The sequence below is a fragment of the Phyllostomus hastatus genome, unplaced genomic scaffold (genome assembly GCF_019186645.2).
Source record: "Phyllostomus hastatus isolate PE091 unplaced genomic scaffold, TTU_PhHast_1.1 phas_contig_86, whole genome shotgun sequence".
Taxonomy (NCBI): Eukaryota; Metazoa; Chordata; class Mammalia; order Chiroptera; family Phyllostomidae; genus Phyllostomus; species Phyllostomus hastatus.
In genome coordinates, this window is record NW_025333977.1 from 94,243,042 (window position 1) to 94,261,738 (window position 18,697).

Genomic DNA, 18,697 nt, shown 5'->3' on the forward strand with positions numbered 1-18,697 from the left:
TGAATTTTGGGTGGACACAAACAAAACATTCAGTTCATGACAGACAGCAAAGGAATTATACGTTCCAATTTCTGCTTCGACCAAATGAAATGTTCCTGCTTGTCATAGAGTGGAACCTAGAACTACAGGCTTTAGGGAGAAAAGGAGCTCTTGTGGGAACGTGCAGTCAGTCATTCGCCCACAGGGGGCTTAAAAGGACCTACTGCACCCTCAGTACTCCTCCCCACTGAAGCCTGTGTATGTGTCCCCTGATTTCATGACCTGTTGTGGCCTGCCACCCTCACCCCCAAGTCCCTGACTTGGGGACCCCCTGCAAGGAGTTCAAGGCTGTTCCCAGCAGGAGTCTCTTCCATAAGGAAGCACAGGATATGGTAAAGGTCAAGGGTATTACAAGGGCTTGTCCTCTGTGCATCTCTCTTCTTAGAGCCTTATCAGAGTTGGCTGGTGGAAAATTGTAACTGAGGCTTTCTTATCTCTTTTTCCATCAGAATCATGTCTGGCAATAAGAATAAAATATTAAGAGCCTCTAGTCTAGAGAATCAATATAGAGCTCATACTTCTCTCTTCCATCTCACCATCTGCTAAGCATGGCTTAGTGTGTGCAGTGTGGTATTAGGACTAGGGTTTCATAGATGTTGTGCTTAGTATTTCTGAGCACCTACTATGTGCTTCACCTACATTACCTCATTTATTTATCACAACTCTCAGTGGTACCTGTTCTATGGAAGAGAAAACAGGTTCACAGAGGATAGCTTAACTTACTAAAGTCAGACAGCTTTACATTTCAGAGGCTGGATTTGAACCTAGATCTCTGACTCAAAAGCTTGGTCACTGCTCTTGAAGAAGCAGGCAGGAGGGGTGGGGGCAAGTCTGACTTGTCTGGAGAGTCAGTGTTTGTCAGGGCAAGGGAGACAATGGGAACAGCACATGTCCCCACCCTCAAGGCATATTCAGGGTCTGGGCCAGCTTCTCTCTGCTTCCTTTCTCATTTCTGTGAGCTGTCCCTCTTAGCTGTGATCTGCAGCCCAGACCTTAGTGTGGACTGGCAGACAAAATACAGGATACCCAATGAAATGTGAACTTCTGATAAATTATTTTTTTTATTTAGTGTAAATATGCCCCAGTGTTCCATGAGATGTATTTATGCTAAAGACTTATCTGAAACTCAAGATTTCATTGGGTATCCTATATTTTTATTTGCCACATCTGGGCAAAGTCTAAAACCCAGCCAGAGGCCTCTTGTCCAGTCCTAACTGTCATCAGCCTTACCCTTCTTAACCCTTGGCTTTGTTTTTCCACATTGTATCCTGTGAGCGGCCTTGTTCTGGGCTCTTGGTCCCACCCCCGAGCTCTCCTCATCTGCTGTGGGACGTGCCCAGCGTGACAGCTGGGTGCTCTGCTGCTGCAGAGAAAAACTTTCATTATATTTTCTTGCTTTGCTTCCTCCGAGAGCACCTCCCTGGCACCACACTGGTAAGCTGGCACCATAGGCAGAGCCTGAAGGTAGAAATTGGCAGAACATCATCTCAAAGGAAATGGCCCAAGAGGGGAAAGTGTTGAAACAGCAAAAGTCTGTGGCCTAAATTCAAAGCACAGACTGTTATAAATATCCTTCACTTTGCAGCTTTTTTAGTTTGATTCTTTCCTCAGTCCCTCTTTCTCCTCTGTTCAGATACTTACGGAGGACGTAGCTTGAACCCCATAGCACCAGATAGGCAGAGATTAATAAAACTTTACCCTTAAGGATCTCAAGGCCCAGCAAGGAAGTCAAAACCTATCTATATAGTTATAACATAGGGTAGAAAATGATAACATTGCCCTGGCTGGCGTAGCTCAGTGGATTGAGCGCGGGCTGCGAACCAAAGTGTTGCAGGTTCGATTCCCAGTCAGGGTACATGCCTGGGTTGCAGGCCATGACTCCCAGCAAGCGCACATTGATGTTTCTCTCTCTCTCTCTCTCTCTTTCTCCCTCCCTTCCCTCTCTAAAAATAAATAAATAAAACCTTAAAAAAAGAATTAAAAAAAAGAAAATGATAACATCTAGGGAAGTGAAGAGAGAATGCTATGGAACTTCAGAGGAAGAAGAGGGCATATTTGGGTGAGGAAGGGATTCAATCCTAGCAACTTCATGGAGGAGGTGTCTTTTGAACAGCCCCTCAAAGGATAAGTAGTATTTAAGTGCCTCTCAGCTTTCTGAATAACTAATTGTTGAACATTAATTCTTTGCATGGAATTTACAGCAATTTGTTTTCACCAAGGCTTCCAAATATTTAGTTTATTATTATTTTTTTTAAATCTCAGGTGTTGTTCATGTCCCAAATGTCAACAATATTATAAGGTCCACTCCTCCCTTCTACCCAATTTTAAATCCATCTTGCTACCTTGGTGGGCTTCTGGGACTCCACTGGCTTAATGTCCTCAGGCACTCCCTTCTGCAGACACAAGCTTGAGGCTTTTTCTGTCTTGTGACTATTACTTTGTAATTTTAACATTGGTGAAATGAGCAGAAACATAGAGAGTAACAACAAACACCCATGTGCCCACTGTTCACCTTTAATAAATCTTAACTTTTTGCCATATTTGCTTCATATCACTTTTTCCCAGAAACAAAATATTACTGATACAGTCAAAATTCCCATATAGCCTCACCTGTGATCTGATTCCTTTCCTTTCTCTTCCTCTCCAGAACTGACACTTCTCAGTTCTATGCTTGGTTTTTAATTCTTTATGTACGCATGATCCATAAAGCAGGTTTAGCATTGTTGTGCATACTTACAGACTATGTACAAGGGTGGACAAAAGTAGGTTTACAGTTGTAAGTACATGAAACACAGGGTTTATTCCTGTATTATTATTTATTACTTATTGTATTATTTCCCATACGAACAACTGTAACCCCACTTTTGCCCACCCCCATAAATACCATAATAGTGTTTCTGCCCTCCTGTAACATGGTGTCCCTTTATGATTTATCCATACTTAAATACAGAGCTATTAATTCATTTTAAATTACGGTATGATATTCCATTTTACAAATATACTACAATCTATTCTTCTGTTGATGGACATTTGGGTTATTTCTAATTTCTTGTTATTGCAAATAAAGCTGGAATGCATCTGTACATAGGCTATAGTCTCTCCAGAATATATTACTAAAAATGGCATTCTTGATTTATAAGTTATGCTTATCTTCACCTTTGTTAGGTATTTCCTAATTGTCAAAATATTTGGATCAATTTACTCTCACCAGCAATATTTCTGTTTATTAAGCAAGAGGTAGAGGGCAAACCCCACAGATAATGCGTAGTACAGGCATATTTCAACTTGCAGCTGTAAGGAGATACATATCGTGCCCCAGATTCTGGCCTTTTCATGTGGAAGTGTGCTGAGGCCAGGTACAGCCAGGCACACCATGCATTGTTTTGAGGAGAGGGACTACAAATTTCCTGTTGCCTCACACATTTCTAGAGGATTCTGGAGGAATCAAGATCATCAAACAAAGCCAGCTTTGCAATTGAGGTTGCAGCTTTCCTAGTATAAGAAATGTATTACAAATAAGCAACAGAGAATTTATAGGCCAGAGGCTTTGCAGCTCTCCCTGAAAAGCCAGCTCATTGCTAGGCTATCTGAAAGGCTCCCAATAATCCTCCAATTGGCAAGCTGATTTATCTCTCCTAAGTTACACTTCTGACCCTGGGGGCTTGTGCAACACAGGCCTTCTGACCCCGGACACGCATTAGTTGGCAGCACCGTGATGAGTTGGCATCAAGGGCTGTGAAAGGCAGAAAAAGTATTTGGGGACTTCTTGTCCATATGTCTGTAGGGATAAGAAGTTTAAAAAAGTCTTTTAAATGTAGGTCTTTAATCTATCTAGGATGTACTTTTTGTTATAGAGAAAGTAGAAATTTCCTTGTTAAACAATGTGATCAACATGTTACCTAGGCCTATATACGGAACAGTTTATGCTTTCCTCCATTGATTTGCAATGCCCCCTTTTTCACTTACCATGTGTGCATATACTCATGTCATTTCTGGGTCCCCTGTTCTACTCCTTTTGTCTATTTCTCCAGACATAGGCTTACATCATACACCCTTAGTTATCCTTACTTTACAATCAGTCTTCATTTTTAAAAGAGCAAGTCCCTTGTGATTTTTAAAAATTATTTTGGTTATTCTTGGCCCTTGGTCTTTCATATGAATTTTAGACCTAGCTTATCACATTACCTAAAAGTTCTGTTGTGATTTATATTAAAATAGAAACTATAAATCAATATACACTAATAGATTTGGGAAGAGCTAATATCTTTATGATAAAGTATATTGTCATCTGTGATGATGGTATATCTTACCATCTTTTATATATTTTAATATCATCTTTGTGGACACAGTAATTAGATAGGGTTCCCCACCTGGGATGGGAACAAACTGAGAAATAAAGGAGTTGTGCCTGAGAAGCCAAAATGTTACCTTTACTGCTGATGCAGATCGGGTTAGAGGATGTGGCTTTATGTCAGGTAGCCAAGTGCTTGGTAGATCAAGCCAACAAATATTAGTAAGCATTCAAAAGATTTATACAAATGATCTAACAGATATTGCTACATGCAGGACACTGTCAGCAGTTTGTTCCCAAGAAGAAGATAACTGGACTGAGCCTAGCCAGCCCAAATTATTCTTCCTAAGTTTACTGACATCACTCTGTCCTACTTGAAGCAGAATGAGTAAAGGGGTGGAGAGACCGAGTGTCATCCAAGTAGAGCTGCTTTCAAATGGATGGAAGTCTTCCAAGAAAGGAAAGAAGCATTCTTTCCTTCTGGGTACCTAAGATGTTTGTTTGTTTTTAAATGGAGAATGGACTTAGTTTCCCATTACATTTTTTTATTGGTTATTATGGATATATAGGAATTCCACTGATTTGTCTATGATGACCTCATTTTCAGCAACCTTAGAACAATCTCATGAGATAGGTGCTACTATTATTCCTCTTTTAGGTGAGGAAACTGAGGCAACGGAGAGTTTTAGTAACTTCATTTCCTTTTATGATTGTATAATATTCCATTGCATGTACATATCACATTTATTCATCCATTCATCAGTTGATGGACATTTGATTTCCACTTTTTGGCTATTATGAATAATGCTGTTGGAAACATCCATGTCTGTGTTTTTATACGAACATATGCTTTCAGTTTGGTTGGGTGAAATTCCCTAGGAGTAGAACTTCTGGATCATATGGTAACTATATGTTTACATTTTAAAGAAATGGCCAAACTGTTTTCCACAACATTTGAACCATTTTACATTTCTACCAGCAGTGTACAAGGGTTCCAATCTCTCCATATCCTTACCAACAGCCACTTGTTTGTTTTTTACTTCTAGCCATTCTAGTAGGTGTAAAGTGGTATCTGGTGGTTTTAAATGATGTCCAACATCTTTTTAAGTACTTATTGGCATTTATGTATTTTTTTAAAGAATCTCTATTTGAATCCTTTGTCCACTTTTAAATTAAAAATTTGTCTTTTATTATTGAATTGTAAGAGTTTTATATACCCTATGATGGTGTTCATTAGAAGTACAAAGAAATTAATTTGATTTTATCTGTTTCTTCTTTTGTCAGTGGGTATTTAGTATCATATCTAAGAAACCATTGCTTAGTCCAAGGTCACAAAGATTTACTCTTTTCTTCTAAAAGTTATAGTTTTAGCTCTTAGATTTAGGTCTATGGTTATTTGGAGTTAATTTTTATTTGTTGTGTGAGGTAGGGGTCCAACTTTATTCTTCTGCATGCAGCTATACATGTGAACTATTATTTTTTAAAAATTCTTCTCCACCATTCTCTATATTGTTTTCTTCTGAGACTTTTAAAAGAAATTAGATTAGAAACTCAATCTATTCTTCACGTCACTTGGCTGCTATTACTTTTTTTTTTACTTAAAAAAATTTATTGTGCTTTCTCTTCTGTCATGTTTTAATCCATAAATTTTCTCCTTGTGCTCCTGCCTGACAAAATTTTTTAAGTAGTTAAATAAATATTGTATTTCCAAGATCTCTAACTCAATTTTCTTATGATCAAGAAATAAACCAAGAGGATTTGACTTTGGGTGGTGGGCACACAATGCAATAGTAGATGATGTGTCATAGAATTGTACACTTCAAACCTATATAGTCTTATTAACCAATATCACTGCAATAGATTTTATTTAAAAGTATACAAATCATAAAAAATAAAGTTGTAGCCATACAATATAAAAAATAAAAATAAAATATTTAATTAATTAATTATTTTTGACTGTGCAATATAGGTATATTGTACAAAAATCAAAAGATACAAAATATAATGAAGAGGTTATTGGGTCTCTCCAGTACCCACCTGTTTTTATTTCAGCTTTGTCAGTTTTTGTGTCATAATTTTGTGTCTGTATCCTGCATGTTATTCATAGAGCTCAAAGGGTAGGGCGGGAAGGAGAGAAGCAATGACACAGAAATGACAGTGCGAGGCAGAGAGGGAGAGTTTGGGAACAAGAGACAGTTCAGTTGGATCAGAGTGCAGCCTGTGAAAGCAGGACTAGTAGGAGCCGAGGCTGAGAAGGGAGGTCGGGGCCAATCTGTGGATTTAGGAATAAGAGGTTAAGAAAAGATAGTTGAAGATTTTGAACATTATTCTTTCAGCTATGTAGTCTTCAAAATTTTTACACCCTCCTCCGCCCACCACCACGCGCGCGCGCACACACACACACACACACACACACACACAGACAACTACACTGTGCTTTAGGAAGGTTAATGTGGTTCAGATAGGCTGAAGGGACAAGATGGGTAGTCCAGGTATCATTAAAAGCCTATCTCAGGTGAATAATCTCCATCTTGCTCTGACTTGACCTCTTTTAACAGGCCTATCTGCTGCTGCTTAGCCAGATGTTTCTGATATTTCTTGCAAAGATTGATTTTTATGTCAATCTATTATTTAAAATACTTTGTTTGATTGCCTACTCCTTAGAGCGCCCTCCTCTCCCTCCTCTGATGTGGTAAGAGACTGCCCTCCAAAGGTATCCTTCTCCCTGCCACCGGCCCGGCAGTGTTCTCTCAGCAGAGGGCAGCATCGGCACACTTCAGGTGTTCAGGGGAGGGTGCGGCGCTCCGGGCGCCCTGTAGGGAGGAGCCTGCAGAAGGAAACCCATAGATTGGAAAAGCTAACTAGTTCCTCAGTCCCACTCCAGAGCTAAACCCACACCCTGTGGTGAGGTGAGCCACAAACTCCATGTTTTCAGTGATGCTGACAGTCTTTTCTTCCGGAGGGAAAAGAATGACGTTTGAGCACCTGGCTTTGTGGGTTTTTTTTTCTTTTTCCTAATTTTTTATCCTCTACTTTTACCCGTACAAGTTCTAGTTCCTCCAGCTTTCTTCTCATTTTTTTGTTTCCTCCATTTTTCCTCCACTGTGATGTGATCATGGTCCAATCTAAATACTCACCTCATTGACACCCAGACTTTGGAGTACTAGGGGATAAAGCAGGAGGGAGGGGCAAAGCTGACTGGCCCCCTCCTCCTCCCCCAGAGGCATCACATTTATCTTAGAGATTTTGATGACCTCTAATCAAAGCATCTGGCAATCTCTTACACACCTGCATGTTCCCACTCACTTGTTGGATCTTCTGCCCAGACAGGATGAGAACATGGGTACCTACCTGCGATGTGGCCTGTAACTAGGCCCACACCTGCATACCATGCAGGGAAATAATCCCAGGGGCAGAACATGTAAGGATGGGGATCAGAGCACAGTGATGGGGGATAGTTTTGCAAGGGTCCCCAAAGAATATGGCCCTAGTACCTTCTCAGTGCTTTTCGCTCAAATCCACTGTTACAATGTCCTTATATACTCTCTCCCCTCTGTCATAATCTATGAGAGGCAGTGTGGTATAGGAGAAAGCAGACATGAGTTTGTCACTCCTGGCCTAGTGGGACTAGGCCATAGGCCATATGCTTGCCTTTTTAATGCCATGTGGTTTTAAGCAAGTTGCTTACTTTTGAGCTTCAGTTTTTTTCATCTTCAAATGGATATTAATGATGCCCTCCAAAACAACCTCACAGAATTGAGGTAGTCAAGAAAAATAATGAAATGAAAAGGTCTTATAAACAATAGAATGCTTTCAAAACATCATCCCTCATGACTATTTCTTTTTCTTTTTATTTCTTTTTTCTTATTTATTTATCTACAGTGTCTTTTTATTGTTTTTCAAGTATACTTTTCTGCTGACTATTTCTTTTTCAAGAGTACTTTGGCTCCTGTTTCATGGTCACAGAATTAGGTATTGAGACAAATTAGATTCTTAAGTATTCCAGGGACTCTTGAGAGACAGCACAGAGCATAACAGAGTGGGACTATTTCTTGGGATTTGGTTCTGTGGCCCTCTGTGGGAGGAGAGTTTTTCTTTCATTCCCTGGGGTGGGCCGAGAGAGACTAATAGGGAGATCTGCCTCTAGAATTCTGGTCCGGAGAAGACCACCAAAGAGTTATTGGTCTTGGGCCATCTCCCTGCCTCTCTCCTAAGGTTGAATCTAAACCACCCCAGATGAGTAGGAAATAATATGGCGTAGTCTGTTTGTTAAGTGTATCCAGGGAAATTCTATATCCTCTCCTAATAATTCAGAACTAAGTATCCTTCCCAATGAGTTCCTCTTTATATTTAATTTTTACCTTTTGGCTGCTTTGAGGGCAGGGAAAGCATCTATTCACCTTTGTCTCCCATCTAAGCCCCGCACAAAGAGGCCCTGGGATCTGGTTTGTTGATGTGAACTGCATTGTTCTGTCCTCACCAGAGTTAAGAAATATGCTGGTCACTATTCTTCGTCAGCTTTAAATACACTGTTTGCAAAGTTCAAAACAAACTGTAGTGATTTGGCTTGCTGCTTGTCTTCTAACTCTCTCTTTTTGGAACTGATTGGGGTGGGGGTAGGAACTGCTAGGGTGGCCAGTAACTCGGGCTGTGAAAGAATCACAAAGAGAAGAAAGTGTAAAGAATAAAGTTTTTATTCACTGTACAAGAAAGGAGAGGGGCATGATGTGGGAAGATACACCAGGACGGGGGTAGGGGGGGGGGCTTTGAGCTTTTACTGGATTATAATTGGATTAAAAAAGAGGGGGTTGCTGCTGTGTGGCCCTTGGTTGTAACAGGAGGCTGCAGTTTGCTCCAGTGTTATCTTCTGCCTCCGGCTGTAGGGAGGTCAGTCACATTCCATCTTTGCTTTCCAGTAATTTCCAGTCCTGGGGAGAGAAGCTCAGAAGAGTAAAACTGCAGTCTTGTTTAACAAGGTCACAGGCCTGCTGGGCAAATGTTGCCACATTGCAAATGTGGATGGCTTTGTCCTTTCAGAAACAGTAAAGACTGAGCTCAGACCCTGCTCAGTGTGCCTCAGTTGATTGGAGCATTGTCCCCTGACCAAAAATTTGCACATTTGATTTCTAGTCAGGGCACAAATCTAGGTTACAGGTTCCATGCCCAGGAGCCTAAGAAAGGCAATAAAAAAATATCCTCGGGTGAAGATTAATAAAAAAAATACTGAGCTCACTGTTTCTGGTGACAGGGCAGGCCCAATGGGATGGCCTGAGCTTCCTCATGTTCTTTACCAAATGAAATCTGCCACAGAACGAAATAGGCTTCTCCAGATTGCAAAAAACAGGAAGCAGTACTGAGAAGCAGGGGCTGGAAAGGGAAACCAGAGAATTAGCTCAAGACCCAGCCAGGCCAGTGCCTGGTCCCCCTCCCCCCACCTTTCCTACACCTTTGTCTTGTTCTCACTGCCTCCAGCCCTACTCTCCGTTTTCCCGGGCCCTGGCTTGTGAGGCTGAAGGGGACTCTATTAGAAGTCATCAAGGCCAATACTCCCACATCTTCCAGCCTGCACCCAATACTTCCAGAGATGAAAATTTTGCTGCCTTCCCAAGAAATCAGCTCCATTGTGCCTTTTATCCAGCCGAAACCTGCCTCTTCCAGCCATCCCCACGGGCCCCACCGGGGACTCTCTCTTCCATGAGACAGCCCTTCAGAGATGCCTTAGTCTCCAGGCTGACCTCTCCACCTCCACCCCCAAGAGGTCCTGATAAAGGCATGAGTTTCTCAGAAATTTACAAACCCAAAGGAAGTCAGGACTGGAACCTCAGCGGGAAGGAAATGCTTAGAACAAAGGGTTGTTAATGGGCCCTTCCCTTGCCAAGGAGAAGTATGTAGTTCACCCTAATGTTTACTACGACCTTGACATACTGCCTTTTCCCCCACCTGTGTGCCCAGTATCTTCTAAGGAAGAGGTTTTTTCCCCACTTGGCTTACTTTATTAATTTTTACTAAAATATTTAAAAGTATATTTAAAGATATAATGAGCCCTGGCTGTGTGGCTCAGTGGACTGAGTGCTGGCCTGTGAACAGAAAGGTCGCTGGTGCCATTCCCAGTCAGGGCACAGGCCTGGGTTGCGGGCCAGGTTAACCTGTTGATGTATCTCTTGCACATCGATGTTTTTCTCCTCTCCCTCCCTTCCAATCTCTCTAAAAATATATAAAATCTTTTTTTGAAAAAAGTATATTTAAAGACATGACAGCCCACTCCCAAGTACTTCAGTATATATCTTTAAAACACAATAATATTTTCCTATAGAGCTGAAATCAAACTATAATACCCAACAAAATTAGTGTTAATTTCTTGGTGTTATCTAATACTTAATGCATATCCAAAGTCTCCCCAATTGTCCCCAAAATGTCTTTCACTGATATTTGTCCAAACCACTCTCTAATCCTGGACTATGCGTTGCATGTAATTTTTATGGTACTTAAGGCTCTTTTAATTATGATGCTGATAAGTGGAAGGAAGTGTCCCACCTTCTGGATTTATCTGACTTCTTCCTTAGAGTGTTCTACTAGCTGGTTCTTCAATGCTGATTATTTTCTGTAAATGGTAAAGTAGATTTTAGGATTTGATTCAATTCAAGTTAAACATTTTTTTTTTAGCAAAGATATATTCTTGGTGATGTTGGGATTTCATGTTGCTTCACATGAGGAGACATGTCTGCTAAAATTAACCCCTGGATGGGGTGTTGACGGTTTGACCCCTGGACTAGGTGTTGACAGTTCGTTGTTTGGGTTTTTTTTTTTCCTTTTGTGATCAGAGAGAATCTGTGTGGTTGTTGTATTATAGCACCAGACAAATGTCAAGTGATTTGTATTTTAAAGTCATAATTGATCAGAGAAAGAAAAGGCCTGGCTGTGATGGATAGAGAGGGCCCTCCTCTGCTACTGTGTTCTGTTCTTGTGTAAAATCATTTAATGCTCAGAGCTTAGTTCTCTGTCTGTAAGACCAAGAGTTTAAATGAAAAGATCTCTAAGGTTCCTTCCCACTTTCAACTTCTTTTAAAGTGTTTTACAACTATGGTAAAATACAGATAACATAAAATTAACCATCTTAATTAATTCTTTTTTTTTAAATCCTCACCTGAGTGTATGTGTATTGATTTTGAGAGACAGAGAAAGAGAGAGAGAGAGAGAGAGAGAGAGAGAGAGAGAGAGAGAGAGAGAGAGAGAGAGAGAACACAATCATTTGCCTCCCATATGCACCCTGACCGAGGATCAAACTTACAAACTTTTCTGGTGTATGGGATGATGCTCCAACTAACTGAGCGACTTGGCCAGGGTCATCTTAGTCAGTTTCAAGTGTACAGCTCAGTAGTGTTAATTATATTCACATTGTGCAACCATCACCATCACCTATTACCAAAACTTTTAATCTTGCAAATCTCAAACTCTGTACCCAGTAAACAATTTCACTTTACCCTCTCCCCTCAGCCCCTGGCAACCACTATTCTACATTCTGTTTGTATGAGTTTGAATTCTTTAGGTACCTCATATGAGTGGAGTCACAGTGTTTGTCTTCTTGTGACTGGCTTATCTCATTTAGCATATAATCTCCTCCAGGTTCATCCATGCTATAGCATATGTCAGAATTTCCTCTCTTTTTAAGGCTGAATAATGTTCCATTTAATGCATATACCACATTTTGCTTATCCATTCATCTGTTGGTGGACCCTTGAATGGCTTCCAATTCTTGGTTATTATAAATAATGCTTCTGTGAACATAAGAATACAAGTTATCTCTTGGAGATCCTGCTTTTGATTCTTTTTGTTGCATATCCAGAGTGATATTGTTGGATCACATGATAATTCTATTTTTAATTTTTTGAGGAAGTGTCTGTTTTCCATAGAGGCTGCACTATTATACATTCTCATTTGCAAAGTGCAAGGGCTTCAATTTCTCCATGTTCTTGACATTTGTTTTCTGTTTTTGTTTTGTTTTGTTTTCCCACTATCCTTATCACATTTAATCCTCACAACACTCCTGTGAGGTAGGTATTGCCCCATCTTACAGGTGAGGAAACTGAGGCTCACCAACGCCCAGGAGCACACAGTCAACAGGAGGTCTGCGATCCCCACCCTTGGGGTTCCCTTATAACCACACTGCACATGGTGTGGTCAGTATTCTCTTACAGTAGCAAATACAGCTCCATGGAGACATAGACACATACATACATACATACACATACACACGCACGCAGAAAAGCCACCAGTGAATCAGCATCTCCACATCCTCATAGTTCTGGTTCAAGAGCATTTGAGGGACACTCCTGGCCAAGTGGTTCTGACATTTTGAGAGGAAACAAAAGCTGCCGTAGCATGGTGTCAGTGGTCATCACAACTAGAGAGGTCAGGGCCACTTGGGCAGATCCCTCAGGTGTTTTGACTACTGTCCCAATGAGGGGGGGAGTCCAGTCTCTCTAGGACAGTTATTCTCAGGAACTCACAGCAGACCCACCCTCACCCAGCAGGCAGGTTCAAGTCTTCTGAATGTTGCTCTTCTGTATCTGGATCATCTCAGATGTTACAAATGACCCCCACCCGCCGACTAACCTCTCTGGGAAAATTTTTGCATAATTAGTGTCAGGATAGCATTGAGGGGTTTGAATTAGATTCTTTTTAGTTGATTCTAAATAATGTTAAGAATTATTTTAAAAATTTTAATGACTTCTATTAAAAATTTTTCTTTTGTTTTCATCTTAGGAGAATGAAGGATAGAAATACAGGAAAAGAAATGGACCAGAAATTTAGCACAAAAAGAGATGTCCATACAGTACTATCTGTTGGGACACAGACAAATCATTCTGGGAGGAGGGACAGATTTCTAAGATGAGCTGGGAATATGAGAGTGAAGGAGCCTATGACCAAGATACTGAGGCCCTGGCCTGCAAAAAGTAAAGGCCCTCACATCTGGTGATCACATGTAGTCCCTGACAATGTACAAGGCAGGACCCCCCCACCATGGGACTCTCTACCCTATGAGGGAGTAGGTGACCCCGGCAGGCTGAGGTGGATATGGGGACAGTGTACTTGGAGCTCTCAGCTCCTGTAGAACCCCAAACCAGGTAGATGCAGGGAGTGAGGAGGCTGTTCCAGGCTACCTCAATCAGATGTGTTCTCAACTGTGAAAGCTGTCAGCTCCCAGGATGGGGGGTCAGTGGGGCTGGTTATCGGGCAGTGGGCTTAAGCTTCCCAGAAAGAAAGCAGGACAGACACAAGAGGGGACAGAGAAATAGGCTTCACATGGTGTGTTCTTTGAGGTTAAAGTTTCAAAAGAGAAGGATAAGTTTTTGTTCTGATTTTGACATTCTGATGGCTCAAATGGGACTCCCCTGGTGAAAGATGGTCAGTGCCCCAAGTTCTCCTCTCTGCTCCCCATGGAGGCCACCAGAGGTCTACATATCATCCATCTCCAGTGCCCTTACTCCTTGCTAGTGCAGCAGCTGCCCTATTTCCACAAAGATTCACTGTGGCAAACACTGACACGCTCACAGCTTCATTCAGGAAGCCCAAGTTCGTGTCCTGCTCTTCCTTGCTGGAGGTGGACAGATTTTTCCTTTTCACCTGTTGCTAGGGAACATTGCTCTCTGGGGAACTCAGGGGATGACACTGTAAACATGACCTCCTGGCATGATGATGGCAAGGATGTATGTTTGAGTCACTGCCTGGGGACAGTGCTGAGGTAGGTTGGAGCAGGCTGCTGTCCACCGACTTTGTGGGACTCACACCGCTGATAGAGGAGTACTCTGAGGTCATAATGTCCTTGCCCAGTCCTCTGCTGCTGCGGAGAGGTGTCTCGGGTCCTGGGGCCAGAGGTGTCTGGGTGCTTGTCACCATGGCATACAAGTCCTGATATCCTTCATCCTCCAGGCAGGTCTCCTCATCGCTCGATTCCTGGCAGTGGTGCTGTTCTGGGTTGAGGTACACCACAGTGACATTGAGGATGCCACTGGGAGCATCGCCCTCCTTCTCGCCTTCACTCTCCTGGCCACCCTCGTAGCTGGAGCAGTAGTCCAGGTTCCGGTCTAGGAAGCTGCCGAGTAGTGTCTCTAGAGTCTCCTCCGGGCTGGACAGCTCAGCAGTGGGTATAGTGACGAAACCGCCCCTGTCCTCCTGGAGGCTGTTCTCCCATTTCCTCTTGGTTCTCCTTGCAGAGGGAGAGCAAGGAAGGGGTGAATGTCCCCTGAGTTGAGGAAAGATGTGGGTTCTGGGCTCTCTTGTTTCATTTCTAGAGCTGCACACACCTGACTACAGCTCAGCACCTCCTCCTGGCCAATCTCTTTGTAGCGCTTGTCCTCAAACCTGTTTCACTGTGGTCAGAGACACTTGTCTGTAATCCTTGGGGACGTCATCGTGGAAGCACTTTTGGTGAAGGATCAAGACACAGGGTATGAGGTCTTCACAGGAGAACCCAGTGAAGTCCCACAGCCGAGTGGTCCAAGGCTGTGTCTGCCCATGCATCAGCCTTGCCAGCAACAGGGCAGCTGCAGCCAGGTGGGCTGGGGAGTAGATAGCCAGGCTGGCGTGCAGCAGAGACAGCTCACAGAGGAAGCTGCGCAGGTGCTGGGTTCTTGGTGCCACAGGGATCAGAGTCAACAGGATGTCCTTGTAATCAAGCACAGTGGGGACTCGAATCTTGCCTTCCAGGGCGGAAATGGTCTCTCCCACCATCCTGGCCAGGTCCTCATACTTGTATGTGTTGTCTGTGAGCCACACTGCTTCCCGGATTGTCAAGATCTCTTTGCTGATGAATCAGGTGCAGATGACCATGCAGGCGATGCCCAGCAGCTGGAGCCTATACCAGGGAAGCAGCCTCCTCCGTAGGTACTGGTCCACACACTCCACGGTCAGGTGAAGGCATAGGCTTGTGAAGTCCTTCATGGTGGCGACTTCTACAAGCCAGTCAATTAGAATGTACCTCATTGTGTCATTGAGTCCCTTCTGCACAGAAAAAACCTCCTGCTTATTAACAGCGTAGGAGGCCTGAAACAGCTGGCAGACTAGCTCATTGGATGCTTTTGCTTCTAGTCCAAGCTGGTTTCCATTTGCACAATCTTTAGCTAAAGACAGCTGGGCTTCCCAGCAGCTGGAGTCATCCCTGATTAGCTGTTGCCCTCAACCTAACTAAGATGTTCAGGTCGCCTGCCTGCCCTGCATGCACCGTGCTATGCATGCAGTTTTGTTTTGTTTTGATAAAGTCATCACAACAGTTGTGAGATACTATCTCAATGTGGGGTTTATTTATTTTTATTTTATATATATTCTAGAACAGTGGTCTCCAAACTTTTTGCTTTTTGGCACCTTAGCAGCCTTTGGCAGCATAGTCCCTGAGTTTCCAGAAGTTGTGGAGGCATCGCCCAGGATCAGACACGTCTATCAGTCTGTCACTTTCCCAGAGGAGGTATGAGCTGGTCAAACATCCCTGGTTAGCACACTCTTCAAAGAGGTCATGGCCCTGCTTCTTTTTCTCTTCATCCTCAAAGAGGCTCAGAACCTTCCCCAAGCAGTACAGTATGGAGGCTCTGTGAGTTCTTTGTAGCTGGCACTACGCCTTGAGGCTCTCATGAACCACAGCCTTGCAGCAACTTCCAGACACTGACCATGGAGGGCAGATAAAGAGCTAGATGAAAGGCGTGGCACTGACATTCAGTCGCTCACTCCGCAAGACTGAAGTAGCGAGAGGCTTTCAGGCTATTCACTTCTGCACGGGCCTCATCAGACACAGACAAGCCTTCATTGTAGAGGTAGGCGATGCCCAGCCTCACAGCAGCTTCAAAATTCCCCTTTCAAAGAGCTTCAGGTTTCTTGGAGAAGACCACAGCTCTTGACAGCTGACACATGCCCACACACTGGCATGATTGTCCACTAGGTACTTCAGGCAGGAGTGCACAGATTGAACTGCCAGGATGACCCCAACAGAAAGCCATTTCAGGATATGACAGAGCACATCTTCTGGGAGACTCAAGATGGTTAGGTCTCCTTCTTATTCTTCACATTGTAGGATAACAGTAGCACTTGGCACATCTACAGTGGATAACACCGCCACTCCCCATCTCCACCTGGACCGACACCTCAGCTGTCGCCTTCAACCTAAGATGCTCGGGTCGCCCGCCTGCCCTGCATGCACCGTGCTACGCATGCAGTTTTTTTTTTTTTGGTTTTGTTTTGTTTTATTTTGTTTTGTTTTGATAAAGTCATCGAAACAGTTGTGAGATGCTATCTCAATGTGGGGTTTATTTATTTTTATTTTTATTTTATATATATTCTAGAACAGTGGTCTCCAAACTTTTTGCTTTTTGGCACCAGGGACTGGTTTCATGGAAGACAGCTTTCCACAGAAGACAGGGGGTGGGAGGGGGATAGGAGGGGGGGTGAGAGAGTGGGGAAATGGTTTCAGGATGATTCAAGTGCATTACATTCAAGTTCACCTCCTGCTGTGTAGCCCCGTTGCAAATAGGACTGGTACTGATCCGAGGCCCAGAGGTTGGGGAGCCCTGTTCTACAGAGAGAGGAAGGGAGGGAGGGAAAGAAAAACATCAGTGTGAGAGAAACATCTATGGGAGAGAAACACTGATCTGTTGCTTCCTATACGCGCCCTGACAGGGACTGACCAGAAACCAAACCCACCACCTTTCTGTGTAGTGAGTGGACAATGTTCCAAGCAACTGAGCTACACCAGTCTGGGCTTAATGTAGTTTTGATTTGCATTTTCTTTCTTTCTTTTTTTTTTTTAATTTATTGATTATGCTATTACATTTGTCCCTTTTCCCCCCTTCCCTCCCCTCCACCCTGTACCCCCTCTCCCACCCACGTTCCCCCACCTTTAGTTCACTTCCATGTGCAATTCTTATGAGTTCTTTAGCTTCTACCTTTCCCGTACTATTCTTGCCCTCCCCCTATCTATTTTCAACCTACATTCTATGCTACTTATTCTCTATACCTTCCCCCCCTCCCCTCCTCCCACCCCCCTGTTGCTATCCCTCCATGTGCCCTCCATTTCTGTGGTTCTGTTCCTGTTCTAGTTGTTTACTTAGTTTCTTTTGGTTTTGCTTTAGGTGTAATTGTTAATAATTGTGAGTTTGCTGTCCTTTTACTATACATGTCTTTTCTTTATCTTCTTTTCTTAGATAAGTCCCTTTAGCATTTCATAAAATAAAGGCTTGGTGATGATGAACTCCTTTAATTTGACCTTATCTGAAAAGCACTTTATCTTCCCTTCCATTCTAAATGACAGCTTTGCTGGATAGAGCAATCTGGGATGTAGGTCCTTGTCTTTCATGACTTGGAATATTTCTTTCCAGCCCCTTCTTGCCTGTAAGGTCTCTTTGGAGAAATCAGCTGACAGTCTGATGGGAACTCCTTTGTAGGTTACTGTCCCCTTATCTCTTGCTGCTTCTAGGATTCTCTCCTTCGTTTTTACCTTGGCTAATGTAATTATGATGTGCCTTGGTGTGTTTCTTCTTGGGTCCAACTTCTTTGGGGCTCTCTGAGCTTCTTGGATTTCTTGGAAGACTGTTTCCTTTGCCAGATTGGGGAAGTTCTCCTTTATTATTTGTTCAAATAACTTTTCCACTTGTTGCTCCTCCCCTTCTGGTACCCCCTATAATTCGAATGTTGGAACGTTTAAAGGTGTCCTGGATGTTCCCAAGGCTCTCCTCCATTTTTTTTAATTCTTATTTCATCATGCTTTCCTGCTTGGTTGATTCTATCTTCCTTCTGGTCCACTGTATTGTTTTGAGACTCAGATTCCTTCCTTTCTCTATTGGCTCTCCTCCGCGTATCTTCCTGCATCTCTTTTATGGTAACCTGCATCCTTTCATCTAAATTGCGCCCAAAATCAACCAATTCCGTGATCTTTCTAATCACCAGCGTTTTGAACTGTGCATCTGATAGATTGGCTATTTCTTGGTCGCTCAAAAGGATGAGTCCTGGGGGACTGATCTGCTCTGTTGCACTCATGTCTTATGTCTTTCCCTGTCTCTCCTTTTTTTTTCCCCCCCCCCCCGGACTGGTCGCTCATGTTAAGGTGGGGGGGCGGAGCCTTAGGTGTTCACTGGGGCTGGGCGCCCCAGTCACTAGATTGTGACATTATATGTGGGGGGCGGGGGCGGGGGCGGGGCGGGGCGGGGCGAATCAATGGCGGCAGTTCAATTCTCCTGGGCCCAGACCTTTCCCGGGGCTCCTGGGCTGCGAGCTCTGCCCTGGTCCACAATCGCTGCCCCACTGGGTCCGGCAGCCGCAGCTTGCGTACTCAGGGTCCACCGCTGCGTTCCTGCGCCCCAATGGCTGTCGCGCCGATTCCGCGCC

At 43.3% G+C, this 18,697-nt stretch overlaps 1 pseudogene; it reads right to left on the reverse strand.

Moving 5' to 3' along the window:
- Window positions 1-13,792: 13,792 nt before the first annotated feature.
- On the reverse strand, window positions 13,793-16,443 carry LOC123827450 (annotated as a pseudogene).
- Between the last annotated feature and the right edge of the window lie 2,254 nt (window positions 16,444-18,697).